The sequence below is a fragment of the Pituophis catenifer genome, unplaced genomic scaffold (assembly GCF_029215685.1).
Source record: "Pituophis catenifer annectens isolate HBS135680 unplaced genomic scaffold, rPitCat1.0.hap2 SCAF_2, whole genome shotgun sequence".
NCBI lineage: Eukaryota > Metazoa > Chordata > Lepidosauria > Squamata > Colubridae > Pituophis > Pituophis catenifer.
Window position 1 is genome coordinate 182,857,362 of NW_027256882.1, and position 14,217 is coordinate 182,871,578.

Here is a 14,217-nt window from a genome sequence, read left to right on the forward strand (position 1 = left end):
GTTCATTTGCCCGATTTCTTCGCGCTCCTCCTCAAGGCAAGCGGGAGGCGGGGCTTCCAGTGGGGTGATTTTCAAACCTCCCCACATTATTGCGAGGAGGCGGAGTTCCAAACGCACGATGTGACGTCTTCGTGTTTAACCCCGTCCGGCCCGGTTTAGGATGCTCTTGGCTTGACATCACAAAAATCTGTGAAATTCGTGGAAGGGTGTGCGCATTGTAGGAGCAAGTTGTCCGTTGACTTAAAAAGCAAAACAAAACAGCAAAAAAGCATTCCAGATGTTCGTTCCCACTTTTCGTGAAAAAGTTCTGGTCGGCTTTTCCTGCAAAAAGGACCTGCTCCTGCGCCCTGTCCTCAAAAGGGAATGGCAAAGCGATGCACGGCCTAATCGCGGGCCCTTCGTCCAATATTGAGCTGCTTGCGCCAGACAGCCCTTTTGCAATCAATTTTGCAGGCTCGCTCGCTGCAGCAGATCCTTGCCGCTACCTGGACATTTTTTCCCCGTTGAAAATGGCTTGACTGAAACCTAATTACCGAACTATTTCACTCCCTTTTACCCAGAATAGTACCCATACCACCTGTCTGTGTGCACAGTTAAAGTGATTATTTTCCTCTCCCTCTTGAAAAAATGTATCATACTAGATTTGTACCAGCCGGGTACTGCCAGAGATTTTAATTTCAAAATGTCAGCCCAGGCAACGTATAATATTACAAAACATAAGAACTGCAATTTTTAATAAGGGTTACATGTAACTAACTAGCACCTAAACAAATAGGTGTTCCAATGAACTTGGAATTCCATTACAAACCAGACAGAGGAATGTTTAGAGGCTTTGGGAGAGAGATTATCAAGGATGGGCTCTGCCCTATGTAGGAATCAGTGTATAGCCTGCTGTGCCCATTTCACCTTCACAAGTCAGGTTTGCAGTATAGAGTTCTCAATGTAGGGGAAATAAAGTCAATTCTACATGTAGTATTAATCCCTTTTTGAGTTTTATAAGCCAAAATCAAAGGTTTATCTTGGGCCCAGAAATACATTAGCTGTCATAAGATCTGATCTATATTCATTTTCATAAAAGGTGGTAAAAAATAAAGGAATAATCAAAAACAAATTTCAGATGTTCATTTAACTATCATCTGATAATTGCAAAACAGTGTATCTTAACATTACTTCATTATATTAACATTAGATTGCATCATATGTTATTCAATAAGAATCTGGAAGGCCTCAAAAAATGGGAGGAGGGAATACTATCTATGCCATCTTGAGCTCCTGATCAAAATGTGCTATATAGATACCTTCCCAGAATTGCTACCATTTTAATATCTTTTCCAAGTTTGGAACTGTTGTGTTTGTTTTAGTAGTGGAACATAGAATATCAAGAGTAATGTTTCTCAATCTTAGCAACTTTAAGGCTGCTGGGGAATTCTGGGAATTGAAATCCACACATTTCAAAATTGCCAAGGCTGAGAAACTTTGATTTAGACGAGGCTCAGGCATGAATATTCAGCCCAACATTCATAAACAAAAATAAAATAGCATATATTATTTAACTAAGATTTGTATTGCTCTGTATTAAATAAGGTAAACAACCTTGTTTTCAAATTAAACCAGCTCTTTACTCTTCAGAAATATCTTTACCAACTGAAGTTGTTTTTCTGTTGGCAGCATTATTCTTTAGCTGAAAGATTATATATGAACCAGATACCCAGTCTGCTGGAAGGTATCACTAGGTGAGGACCCAGAACCTCCCTCCAACACCAACACCACCCTATCAAGCCGCCCCTTCCTTCTTCTCAGTTGACAGCCTGAAGACAGCCTCAGCTGTCTTAACCCTAACCCTCTAATCCTGCTTAGAGGATAAAATGCTTTGAAGGACAAGTTCCATTTCTTCATCTATTATGATATCTTACCAACCAACTGAGTGTAATAAAGTTAAGCATGAAGTATTGATATGAGTGCCAATCTGTTCAAAAAGATGCTATCATGGAGCAGCAACTCAACCTGCAATACTAAAGATTTACTTTGTCTTAGTGCCAGGACAGATAATAAATGAAGACATGGTGACTTCATTTATGATTTGCCCTCAGTGCTATACTGTAATTAAAATATGATTGACATGTACATTAACAACTAAGTAAATATTTCATTGGGGTCACATTATGAACAACTAAAACAGAAATCTAGAAGGAATTTACAGCAAATTGTATTACAAACTCAGATAAACTCCAAGCAAGTCCTAGCTGGAGCAGCAAATGTTGCCATTAAAGTGGTAGGTTGCTCCCGGTTCGCACCGGTTCTACAGAACTGGTAGTAAAACCGGTGGGAGGCTCCGCCCACCAACCCCAATGTCATCAGAATGCTTCTGCGCATGCGCAGAAGAGCATGTGGCCCCGTTGCGAACCAGTGGTAAAGGTAAGTAGAACCCACCCCTGTGCCATTGCTATCTTCCATATACCAAAATATGTGTCAGACCTGCCTCAGCTTGGACTCCTAAATAGAAATGATCTTTCACTACATTTGTTGCAATAGGAATATTTTTATTAGAAGTCAAATGAATTGCAGTAAATCAAACCAGAACTAAAGGATTGCTCACAAAGGTTCCCTAGTTAACTTTCCCTTTCCCATTCTTCCCCTCTGTTATTTCTCTATTGTCCAGTCACATTCAAATAAATTGTTTTGGTAACATTCCCTGCATCAGCAGGCTAGATGTGAGCAGTCTATGGGTCTTTTGTGACAACCATTTTGTGAAAGTGATTACAACATGCTCTTAGAATGCCAGGGCTGCTGATAGGCCAAAATATGGAAATGTCTTGCTTAGTGGAAGATTTGGCAGAGATATAAACATGAAAAAGGGAGAAAAGAAAAATAGGACTGCCCTTAAAAGTCAGTGTCATATTTACAAAATATTAAGGCAAAAGTTTGCTGTCACCCTCTCTGATACTATTTTTTAAATTACTTGAGAAAGAGACACTGTTATATTTTTGAAGATAATTATGATTGGACCAACATTCAAAAACTTGATTTGAGAGGCTCCTCCTTTTCTGCATTGGGTTCTCGCTTGATGAAAAAGTAATGCAACAATAAATGTCACAATCAGTCATTTGTTTCCGCTAAAGTAAACCTACCATACATATTTACTTCTCAGAAATGTTTAACATGTTACTTAATACATTATGACCAAAAAATGAAATACAATTTTAAAGCCATCAAGTTCTGATGAAATTTCACAATAAGTAATATTTATCCTCAGTGCTTTGTATCAGAGAGGTCTATCTAGTACCAGTAAAGATTGTTCTTTTTCCACTTTACAGCACAAGATCACTGTCCCTAGGAATATTTTTCATTGCACACCAATGAAGAATTGTGGGGGTTTTCTAAGAGGCCCAAAGAACTTTTCCAGCAAAAATGAAAATATAAGACATATTAACCTGAAACTGCAGCAGGCAATATGACTTTGACCACATATTTAATACTCTTCTCCTTTGGTCACATTAAAACTTATTGTTCAATAACAATTTATAAGCCCAGTTGGAGTTGGGCACATTCAAATTGAATTAAATAAATAAGATCTGCAAAGACAGAACACAAGCCAGTTCTCTTTCTTTGGTGTCACATAAAATATTCCCTGGTAGCATGATGCTATATAAAAAGGGGCCCTGATCCTAAAAGGGGAAACTGCAACAAAACAGGAAACTTGCCAAACATTTCCCTCCAGAGCACAGATGGGAACTTCAAGATATTGCTGATACTTCTCCTCCTAGAAATGTAGCAGAAAGCCTGTCTGGGGTTTCCAGGCATCACAACCAACAGAACCTCCTCTTCCTCTTAGGTAGGAAGAAATATCTGTTGCAAAACATTAAACCACAAATCACAGTTGAAGAATCACAATGGTCAGATTCACACAACCGATCATAAAGCCAATATCCAAACAGGTTCAAGTGCTAAAAGAATCTGCTTAATTATTAGAGCAGGTTGATAGTGGAACCAATTGCCTAAAGAGGTAGTGGACTCCCCTTTATCTGTTTAAAGTGAGGATGCTTTTATTTCAACTTCTCTGCTGAATAGGACATTGAACTCACTGGCCCCTTCCAACTGAGCAATTCAATGAAACCAACATATGGCTTCATGGGTTGTGTGAAGCAAATTCTAGTGAAAAGGTTCACTCATGAGAGGAGGCTATTTATTGGGTCAAATATTTAAGTCACAGACATACTAAACCACGGGAGTCAAACTCAATGTGACATATCACAATGGTTTTTTGCCTTTGCAGAGCTGGGGTGGGCATGGCCTGCACATGATGTATCCGGCCCGCAGGCCGCCAGTTTGACAAGCCTGCTCCAAAAACAGCAAAGCATATTGTAGCTTACCAAAATGAACAAATGTGCAAGAGTAAATTAATCAAACAGACCAGGGGTGAAATGCTCCCGGATCAGACCGGATTGCTCAGTCTGGTAGTGATCATGGCCGGTGGTTCAGCGATCCAGTAGCAATAGTGGAGCAAAGCTCCGCCCACCCACCCGGGTGTCATTACTTCCTGTTTTTACTTTCCTGGTGTTTTTACCTTCCTGGTGTTTTTACTTTCCTGGTGTTTTTACCTTCTGCGCATGTGCAGAAGGTTTTGCGCATGCACAGGTGTGGGTGCGCAGATGACACACACCTGCGCGTGCAAGCAAAGCACGCACAGGTGGGGCACGTGCGCTTCTGAACCAGTAAGGAAGGTAAGTAGATTTCACCCCTGAAACAGACCCTTATCAACATATCTCTCCATATTAGCATTTTATATGAACAAAAAGTTTCATAACATAGTGACCAGATGTACGCAGGTGAAATATAGATGAATCTTGGAATCAGCAACAATGCCTTTATATTCAGTATTACTAAAATAAATGGAGTTTTCTATCTTTTTTTCCCTTTAGGAAATTGTAGCAGCAATTTTACTACAAGATAAGCCAAGAGCAAGGGAAAATTATTGCCTGTTGCTTATGTTCTTCCATCACAAGGTTGACATTTGCAAAACAAAACAGAGAATATGAAGGCTAATCAAGGTTTCTGACTGATCTCAGCATCACATAGAGCCTTGGTGAGCAAGTTTGTTTACCTACTCTTGGTCCTTGAATAATTTGCCCTGTTTAATGTGTCAGTTGGGCCCAAGGCAGAAGGAAAGTGTGTTGTGAGTAATGCGGAAATACAGTACCACTAATGTGACTCCAATGTAAAAAGTCTGAAAATCATTCAGTCAAAGCATGTTTTAATGACATGTAATTTGCTCCTTCTTGAGCGATGCTTCCTCTTATTCTTATTTCTTAAAATGCAGAGCTTGAAATAGCATGGCTTATTATAAAATAGTAAAAAAAAAAAAAGGTCATTAATTAAGCAGAAGTTAAATCTGGGGTAAAATCAATTAGTTTAACATAGTGGATAGACCAGAAAGGGACTATTCCAGTTTCCAAGGAACAGAATGGTAAATGCAGACAACCATCCCCCAAAGTCTTGCAAAATAAATCTTTAGCACTTTTGAATTGTACAGTGAAAGCTGACGAGGTTTTCCAAAGGTATCCCACCCAAAAAAGCAGTGTTACTCACTGAAGAGAAGTCATGCCCTGGTAGGTAGAACTTAAGGAATAAGAGAAGTAGTTGCAAATTGAAGAGCTGTGGATTCTTATATATGTCTTGTATCACTCCCAGTCCTTCTGTACCATGTATGATTTTTTTCTTTTTCCTACAAGGGCAAGTCTGTTTTTTTTTATCAAACAAGTGTTCACTCATTGGTTGCATCAGGATGTCAGGGTTCCAACTAACACCCCCAACAAAAGAAGACTCCAAGGCTGGAGTTTCCTCAAAGTTCCATTTTATTAGAGATGTCATATTGGCATACCTGGGAAAACCCGAATCTGAAAGTTTCCAGGTTTTCCCTACCCACAGGAAAGTCCAAGTCCCTGCCCAGCACCCACATGTCCATCACATGGTCCAACCAAATCACTGTTCTAACAGAATATGCCTCCCAGGTCCAGCCCTCCAGGTGCAGGGCAAGGTGTCCTTGACTCTCTGAGAAAGGAATGTTATTATGACTATATATCACCCTTGCTCCATACAATCCCCTCTTCCAGTTTCCCACAGTAGTAGATGTGGCAGGCCTGAAGGCAAAAGATAGCTTCCAGGCCTGACTGGCTGCCCCCCCCCATCAGATCATGTCCTGCAACGAGAGTAACACAGGGGGTTAATAAAATACAACTAACTACCCCTTTCCCCCTCCCAAAGGGGGGCCCTTTGGCTTATCAGGGTATTTGTCATGAAATTGTTTAACTAGCCTGTCTGCTTTCACATCCCAACTCTTAACTCAAGTAGCTTCAGACAAAGGGTACCCCTTCCAATGAACTAAATATTGCAATCGTACTCTATATAATCTAGAGTCTAAGATTCTTTTTACTACTGCATTATGACCATTTTGCCTTTCAGTCTTTCCTCTTGGTAAGAAACAGCTCCTGAGGAAGCTTTCACACGTCAATCTACATGGGCATTACATGCTATATGATGAAATATATGACTCATTCACTTAAGAAATGGATGGTGCATGTTCTAATTTTTATTCTGATATTCAAAATTAATGGCTTTTCTTGACTGCTTCCAGGATAGGTTGCACCATACAGTAAGGATAATGGTTTCAACATAGTATATCAGTTTAATTTATGAGATGCTGAAAGGGCAAGATGTTATAAACAAGGAACATCGTTTTCTCCATGAAGCTGGTCATAAGGTATTAAGAACTGACTTTATCACATAATTAATTGAACTGTGAAAATAGCTACAAGTTTAGCAAGAGGGAACGATTATCCTAATCTCCATTTTTCCCAAGGGATAACTGGCTGGAAAAATATTAATTTCATTTTTTACATGTTGGATTGCAGGAATGAAGCAAGGATTGTTCAAACCATATTTGCAATTCAAATAGAGTGAAATAACAACAGCCTGTAGCTACATCACCTCCAGTTTTGTAGGTTTCTAATGTGACTACCTTGGGCTCATGTTCGAAACACAGCAGGTATAGTTCTTCATTAGTGGTTGAGCGTCTCTGAATTGTACTAATACCCTAGCCACCATGAGGCTTTATTCTTCAGAAACGCTCCCATTAGATCAGGGCTGTCAAACTCCGGGCCCATGGGCCGGATGCATCACATGTTGGCCATGCCCACGCCTGGTTTAGCGAAGAGGAAAAAAGTCCCAATATGTCACGTGATACCGCCTTGACGACGTTAGTTTGACACCCCTGCATTAGATCTTTTGGTAGGTTGATCCAGTTAAAGGCTGGAGGAACTATGTAGGAAATTGGATGACACAAAGAAATTCTTGTTTCCCTATGAATCCATTGCTTCTTACTTGCATGTTATATCTGTCTTGCCCTTACAATACCATTTTTACCACTGGGATTGGGAGATTTGGTGATTGTTTTTATTTGGAATTCTATTGCATTTATAGAATATCAGAAGGAAGTTCTGGGACAAGTGAAAGCAACTTAGCCTTCCTATTTTTGTTTTAACTTTTGTTTTGTTCAGTGCTTGCACAAGTCTCCTTTCATCACAGTTTCTATTGCCAATTTCTACTACATTCTACATTCTCCAGATAAGAGGATAAAATAAGTGTTTCCAAAATCGGCTAAGATTGCCCAGTTAAAATCCTGACCTCAACTGTGGCTCTGCAAAAGGAGGAGTTAGGAGGGAAGTCAACAATGGCTTTTGTTGATTTTCATGACAGCGTTTCAACTTTCATTTTGCAAGAGGAATACGTTTTTATTAATTTATGGCAGTGAGACACGGTACAAGCTTGAGGCTGTCTAGGATAAGAAAAAACTTCAGCTTCAGATTAACTCCTGTTTTTTCTCTGTTATTCTGGTTCTATCCAATTTTCTCTGTGGTTGTAGTATCATGGAACAATCAGCAGAAACAGAATGCAATATCATTGTCCAGTTGTGCCTGAACCAGTTTAATAATACATAATTGCATGTTTACTACAACAGGGATCATTCCAGGATTTAGTAGCAACACTGTTCTCAACTATTATTCAAGGACATTGGGCACTAGAACATAGAACATAGGATAATAGAGTTGGAAGGGACCTTGGAGATCATCTACAAATAGTCCTCAACTTATGACCACGATTGAGCCCAAAATTTATGTTGCTAAATGAGACATTTTTAAGTGACTTTTGCCCCGTTTTACGACCTTTCTTGCCACATTTGTTAAGTGAACCATTGCAGTTGTTAAGTTAGTAACAAGGTTTAGTAACAAGGCTTCCTCATTGACTTTGCTTGTCGGAAAGTTGCAAAAAGGGATCATATTACCCTGGGAAACTAGAACCATCATAAATATGAACCAATTGTCAAGCATCCAAATGTAATGGATGGGGTTGCTGCAATGGTCATAAGTGGGAAAAATGGTCATGTTACTTTTTTCAGTGCTGTTGTAACTTCAAACAATCACTAAACAAACTGTTGTAAGTCGAGGAGTACCTGTAGGCCAACCCCCTGCTTGAGCAGGAGAATCTATACCATTTTAGACAAATAGCTGTCCAGTCTCTTCTTGAAAGCCTCCAGTGATGGGGCACCCACAACTTCTGAAGGCAGACTGTTCCGATGGTTGGTTGTTCTCACCATTAGGAAATTTCTCCTTAGTTCTAGGTTGTTTCACTTCTTGATTTGTTTTCATCCATTGATTCTTGAGCTGCCTTCTGATGCTTTGGATGGAAAATAGTTTGCCCCCTCATCTTTGTGACAACGCCTCAAATACTGGAACACTGCTATCATATCTCTCCTAGTCTTTCTTTTCAATAGACTAAACATATCCAATTCCTGCAACCATTCTTCATACGTTTTAGCTTCCAATCCCCTAAACATCTTTGTTGCTCTTCTCTGAACTTTCCAGAGTTTCTATATCTTTTTTAATTTGGTGACCAAAGCTAGATGCAATATTCCAAGCCTGGCTGTCAAGTCTGCCATCTTCAGCTGCTTCACTTCACTTCTCTGCGTTGGCATCCTGCCATAAACCAAAAAGGGGGAGGGAAGGAATCTGGGGGAAGTTTGAGCTGGAGAGAAGAAGAGGGATGAAAGGGAGAGGGAATCAGGCTGACAGGAACCAGAGGTGTCAAACTGGAATAATTCAGCTGCCAAGGACACCTGGCCTGGGAACGGAATGTGAAATTGCTTTGAGAAGCACCAAACCTCAAAGCAGTTCCCAAAACATCAAACTGGGGCCCTATTGGGGGGAGGGCCAGGGAAAGGGAAAAATTGTAACCTTTTTGTACAGGAGTACTCAGATCTAGCCTCGCTTTTGCTGCAACCACTAATCTTTGGTAAAAGAATGTATCACTTCAACCAAATGGAGTCAAGGGTCTTTCTTTCTTAGGGAATTAAGTGAGGCAGATCTGACAGTGGCTATACTAAGGCTTTATAAAACGGTATATACCTAATGTAATCTTGATTCTATCCCTCTATTAATGCAGCCTAGGATTGGATTGGCTTTTTTGGCTGCTGCTGCACCCTGTTGGCTCATGTTTAAGTGATTGTCCACCTGGACTCCAAGATCCCTCACAGTTACTGGCATTGAGCCAATTTGATCTAGTTTGTACCTGTACAGTTGGTTTTTCTTCCCTAAGTGCAAAACCTTATTTTTCTCTACATTAAATTTCACTTTGTGAGATAGGGCCCCAGTGTTCAAGTCTGTTGAGGTCCTTCTGGATTTTAAGCCTATCATCTGGGGTATTGCCTATTCCTGCCAGCTTAATGTCATGTGCAAATTGGATAAATTCCCCTTCTATTTCCTCATCTAGATCATTTGGTCTAATAGAGATATAAAGAGAGATAATATAGACGATGATGATGATGATGATGATGATGATGATGATGATGATGATGATGATATAATAATAATAATAGTAATAGTAATAGTAATAGTAATAGTAATAGTAATAGTAATAGTAATAATAATAATAATAATAATAATAATAATAATAATAATAATAGAGAATTAAAGATATGGAAGGGTGTGTGAGTAATGTTTTTATAGAGCAATGAAATGCATCTAGTCTAAAAGAAGAAGACACTTTGTTGACACTGAAATGACTGAATTCAAAAGTGTACCCCAGGTTGGCCAGAATCTCTATCATTATGCTAAGGATTCTTTCATACATAGAAAATTTGTAAAAATATGCGTTCATATCTATCTTCATACCACTGTCTTATTAAGATGCTATCAATTGCATCATTATTGGTTCCTTTTCAATAGAACATGAACACATGATGGTTTCAGTGTGGCATTTTGCACACTTAAGGATCTACTGTAATTGACAAGACCATTCCACTGTTTAATTTGTCTTCACTTAAGAGATTTTTGGTATTTCATTCTAAATGTCATGTACTGGTTAATATGATAAATAACTTATACTTGTTAAGATCATATCCCAGATTGCCATTAGATAGAAAGTCTGTACTGGACATGTTTTATTAAGTGACTTAGTTTTTTTAATGGTAAGTAAACCTCTCTTTCTCTTTCTTTTCATTAGAATAACACAATTGTCTGAGCAAGCATGTTTGGCTGTCTTTGCCCTTTGTAAATTCATACCATGATTACACTGTTCAATACATGCTCAACCTTCATTTGATTGTTTTGTGCCCACATCCCCATAACATATGGCTGGATCTTAGGAGGAGAAGATGGACTTGTTTCCGCTGCAATTTATTTCTGTTTGCATTCGTAGTTTAGTTTATGTTAATGTTACTAATCTAAAATTGAACCTCAGTGCAGCTTCCAAAGGCAGTTGTTAATGCACCTGAAGTCCAAAAGACTCCCTTTTCTAGTCTTTGTCCAGAGACAGGACTCTCTGCCTGTATTCCACAGACTGGGGAAGTTTTGTTTTACTCCCCAAAGAACATATTTGAAAGGATGGGCATTGGATTATGGTTGTATCATGCATAAGGTGTGATTAAAAGACTAAGACTGAGAAAATCAAAAAATAATATTATTCTAGATGTTTAGGAATAATGTTTAAAAATGTAACTTATTAATATAGGTAGTTGTTGACTTACAACCATTTGTTTAATGATTGTTCAAAGTTACAGCAGTATTGAGAAAAGTGACATGACTGTTTTTCACACTTATGAACTTTGCAGTATGCTCATGTAATGTGATCAAAATTTGGGTGCTTAGGAACTAGCTTATATTTATGACGGTTGTAGGATCCCTGGGTCATGTGATCACCTTTTGTGACCTGACAAGCAAAGTCAACAGGGAAGCCAGATTCACTTTACAATTGTGTTACTTACATAACAACTGCAGTGATTAACTTATCAACTGTGGCAAGAGAGGTCATAGAATGGGGCAAAACTCAGAACTGTCATGCTTAGCAACAGAAATTTTGGGCTCAATTGTGATTGTAAGTTGAGGACTACTGGAAAAAATAATATTTTCCATTAATCAATGGATGTTCTAATTGGCAGCGTTTAATGATATTTATAATACTACCAACAATATTGTCTCAGAAGCGTTCTTCATATCTCATATCAGGACTATGTCACAAATGAGGAAATTTTGCAAAGAAGTAAATCTTGAAGATTCTCTGAGATAATGACAGAATGAAGAATCTACATGAATGAGCAATGCCCAACAAAAACCGCAATCAGTTGGATACCACCAGATAGTTGGAGAAAAAGAGGAAGGCCAAAGAAAATTTGGTGCCAAACATTTTAGGAAGATCTGAAAAACATCAGCCTTAAATGGATGCTACAAGAGAATGTAGCTGGGGACCAAAAATTGTGGAATATGCTTGTAGCCCAATATGCTTAGCACAGGATGTGATGATGAGGATGATGAGGATGATATCTTGTATCCGATTATATTACAGTATTATATAGTATTTACTGTTAAAGCATTGGCTAATTAAATATACAGTAAATATACTGTAGTTTAATATAAAGGTAGATTTTAATTTTTTCTCCTCTTTTTGGTTTCTATCTTTTTCTTAAAGTTATCAACTATTAAACAAAACAAAATTTATAATTTTGTAATCCTAGTACATTTTGGTATTTAGTGATATTTTGTGTTTTTCTAAAATAAAATTTGATTTTTTAAACGTTAAAAAAGGGTTTCAAAGGAACTTGTTCCATTAGTTAATAGCTTGCACACCCGGTGGTTTATCCTGATATCTAACAATCAGATTAACAGAGTTGGAAGGGACCTTATAGGTCATCTAGTCCTACCCCCCCCTCAAGCAGGAGACCCTACACCAGGGGTCCTCAAACTTTTTAAACAGGGGGCTAATTCATGGTCTGTTACAGTGGTGGGCTCCTCCCGGTTCGGTCCGGTTCGGCTGAGCCGGTAGCGGTGACAATATGACGTCACTGAACCAGTTCTCCCCTCCCCGCCCTCCCACCCCCACCCCCCCTTACCTTTTATTTGGTCCCACCCCCAATCTATTGCTGCCTCCTGAGTCCCAGCTGATGACTAGAGGGAAAAAAACTGTTTAAACTCTTGCCGCGGGGCTTCAAAGGGCCGTCCTACAGCTGATCAGTGTTAAAAGCAAACAAATGAATCGGGTCATAAGTGCGAGGACTGTTTCGTAAGTGCGAGGACCTTCCAGAAATGACTCTGACCAGCTAGCCACGCCCACCTAGTCACATGACCTCCAAGCCACACCCACAAAATAAGCCATGCTCACAGAACCGGTAGTAAAAAAATTTAGAAACCACCCCTGGTCTGTTAGACAGTTGGAAGGGCCAGATCGGCTGGGTGGGCGTGGCTAGGTATTCATGTGACTAGGTGGGTATGGCTAGATCATGTGACTAGGTGGGCCTGGCCAATGTAACAGTCCATTGAACAATGCACAGAAATTAAACTTTAATTTGTTTTGCTCCTGGGGCTGTTTTATTTCCTTTTGTTTGCATGTTGCTCTTTTCTTTTTACTAGATCAATTTTTCAGTTGTTTAGGAGTCTGGTGGTCCACTTCAGGAAACTCAGTTTTGCAGCAATTCTTCTCAGCCCCAAGGAGCTTGAGAAATCTCTCTGTGTCTCTATCTCTTTGTCTCTCTTTCTCTCTCTCTCTCTTTCCTTCTCTTTCTCTTTTTTCCTCTCTCTCTCTCTCTCTTTCTCTCTCTCTCTCTGTCTCTCTGTCTGTCTCTCTTTCTGTCTCTCTCCCTCTCTCTCTCCCTCTCTCCCTCTCTCTCTTTCTGTCTCTCTATCTTTCTTTGTCTCTCTCTCTCTTTCTCACTTTCTCTCTCCCTCTTTCCCTTTCTCTCTCTCCCCTTCTTTCTCTCTTTCTTTCTCTTTCCTTCTCTCTTTCTCTTTCTCTTTCTCTTTCTCTTTCTCTTTCTCTGTCTTTCTTTCTCTTTCCCTCTCTTTTTCCCTCTCTCTCTTTCCTTCTCTCCCTCCCTCCCTCTTTCTTTCTTTCTTTCTGCCTTTCTCTCTCTCTTCCTCTCTGTTTCTCTTTCTCTCTTTCTGTCTCTCTCTCTCTATCCTCTGGAGGCAGGGAAGGTGAAAAACTGTTATGTATTGATACTTTTAAGCGGGAGTTTCAAACCTGCCTATGTTTCTGATTGGCTGACAGTCCCTCCAGGATTGTATATAAGGAGGGCTGCAGCCTCTGAGTTTTTGCTGAAGTCTCACTGTAAATTAAAGAGCTGTTGTCACTTGCTTGGTTGTGCCTCTCGTTATTCCCGAATCACTTCATTGGCGATGAAGGTGGGATAGAGGTCACAAGAAGCGAACCAGTGAGACCACGAGCTTCAGCTAGGCGATGAGGCGAACTACAGGAGGCATACCGAACATGTCTGCCTACGTTCCGCCCAAGCCTTTTGATCCGACCCGCGAAAAATGGGTCTCGTACCTAACGAGGTTCGAATGCTCGCTCGAAGCCAGCGACATGCAGGGGCTCTCCGCTAATCGGAAGAGGGCCCTCTTCCTAAGCCACTGCGGACCGGACGTGTTTGAGATGGCAGAGTCACTGTGTGAGCCAACACCGGTCCAGACCGTCTCCTGGGACACCCTGATGGCCACGCTCCGGGCTCACTACGCTCCCGTGCCCTCCAAGTTCGTGCAACGATACCAACTCAGACAGCGCGTTCAGCGAGAGGGAGAACCGGTCAGCGCATACATGGCCAGCCTGAGAAAAGCCGCAACCCATTGCGACTATAGAGACCTGGACGATGCGTTGCTTGAGCAACTTATCTGTGGT